Source organism: Phalaenopsis equestris, unplaced genomic scaffold (assembly GCF_001263595.1).
Source record: "Phalaenopsis equestris unplaced genomic scaffold, ASM126359v1 Scaffold000152, whole genome shotgun sequence".
In the NCBI taxonomy this organism is placed as follows: Eukaryota; Viridiplantae; Streptophyta; class Magnoliopsida; order Asparagales; family Orchidaceae; genus Phalaenopsis; species Phalaenopsis equestris.
Window position 1 is genome coordinate 105,005 of NW_018164594.1, and position 2,014 is coordinate 107,018.

Genomic DNA, 2,014 nt, shown 5'->3' on the forward strand with positions numbered 1-2,014 from the left:
CATCTAATATATATATATATATATATATATATATATATATATAAAGCCAAAGGGCAAATATATTAATACAGAAAAGATACAGAAAGGTTGTATGAGCGGGCCTAAAAGAAATCCTAACTCACACCATACAACGCACACAAAACCCAAATAAAACAAAGATACGTAAGTGTAAAAAATCAAAAAACCACAAAAAGACGCAAAAATGCTGGGGACGTCCCACTTTAGTCCTCCCTCTGCCTCTAGTTCTTGGAAGTGAGCTGACTAACAAATTGGAAATGTGAGTACCATTGCGCATAGTAACTAAAGTATTATCCATCATATTCTTAAGCTCAAGTAGGTCTCCATTCTTCTTCTTCCTCCTAGTTGTGTAGACTTGTCATTCCTCATCCGATGATTGACTCATCTGATCAGTAGATTCCAACGTTTGTCGGACAAGTGTAGGCTGTTGCACATCACGATCCCCATGAGCCTGACTAACATTAACAGCTTGCTCGACCTGATGAGACAATAGTGAAGCAGTAGAAGTATTGTCACCTATATTATCGGTGATATCTAGAGCAGTTGGGGTCTGAAGACCCACCCTCTCCCCCACAATAGGAGGTTCCAAAGACGGGGGAGCTATAATTGGAGACTGAATGGTTGTCATATTGCCTACGAGAATAGTGATGTCATCCAGGGTATTCTTTTGATGATCAATAGTGTCAATAACTTGGAGCTAATCAAGAGGAGATGAAATTGTTGCCTCTGGCGGAGCGCTATGCTTTTTTGGTTTGAGTTGGGGGTGTAGATAGTGGCATTGAGAACTGAAGTGGTCGAACATACGACAGTTTGAACAATGCAAAAGAAAATGCTTAATCACTACCTTTTGTCAATATCCGTGATGCTGTGTGCCCAATCAAATTTCCTCAGAGGCGGGTGAAGTGATGTCTCTTTCGACAAGTACTCTGACTTCAGATGGACGGGAAATATTAAAAGAAGGAATGTCTGTTTTGAGTGACTTACCATAAGTTGAGACAATAAAGTACAATAATTTTTTAGTAAAATAATGAAATTTCAGACCAGGAAGGCGAATCTAAACCATAATGATTGGTGGTTCTGTTTGCGGGTCAAAATCCACAGACCATTTCAGGGTCTTCATTGCTCTGTTATCAATCCAGATTATCCTTCGAGTAAATAAGCGAGTGTAATCTTCTTTACTATTTAGTTGTATAAGAATGTGTCTTCCATATAACAATCCAATTTTCCACTCCCCAACAAGGTGCATAAGCTCAAACTCCTTACAAATCAACTCCATTTTGGGATGGCCATACAAACATTTTCTAACCAAAATTTATTCGTTAGGAGGAAGCAAATTGAATACCTTCAGCTTCTGTAAAAAAGATGGCAGACTTTCCATTCTTCCTAATTTGTTTCTTGATGTCCTCCGCCCACTCAAATGAATAAAGAAAAAGAGCACGATTTAAGTGTATCTGAGACGTAAACACCCAAAAGTGCAACAGTGTTGACCTCATTTTTGGTTGAGGTTTAGTTTTTTTTTCCTCTTTAGTAGCCTAAGGTCTAGCCATAGGACTTTTCCTGTTGACTATTCCTAGAAAACTAGACTTGGAACCCTCATTATTAGAAATTCTACCCTCTTCTTTACTCAACCTGGAGTTCCACATATTGCTCCCAACCTCTATGTACTTAGTAGGTGGGGTCACTGTGGGGGAAACTCAGGATGAGTCACCCCTAGGATTGCTGGACCTTAGGGTTGACCTTGGGTGTTAGTCTGGAGCTAAGGCACTCACTACACTCATCTGCACTCACAATCACTCACAACCCTGAGCACAAATTTCTAACCTAGATCCCTTGATCTTTTGGGATACTCATGTAGATGGTCTCCTAAATCTACTAGCCCTAGGGCTATGGTTTAGCTAAGACCACTATGTAGAGGACCCAAAATGGGGTTTCCTTTGGTCCATGGCTTATTGGTGATGATTGGTACCTCAACTCTACCAAAATACTCATCTTGGCC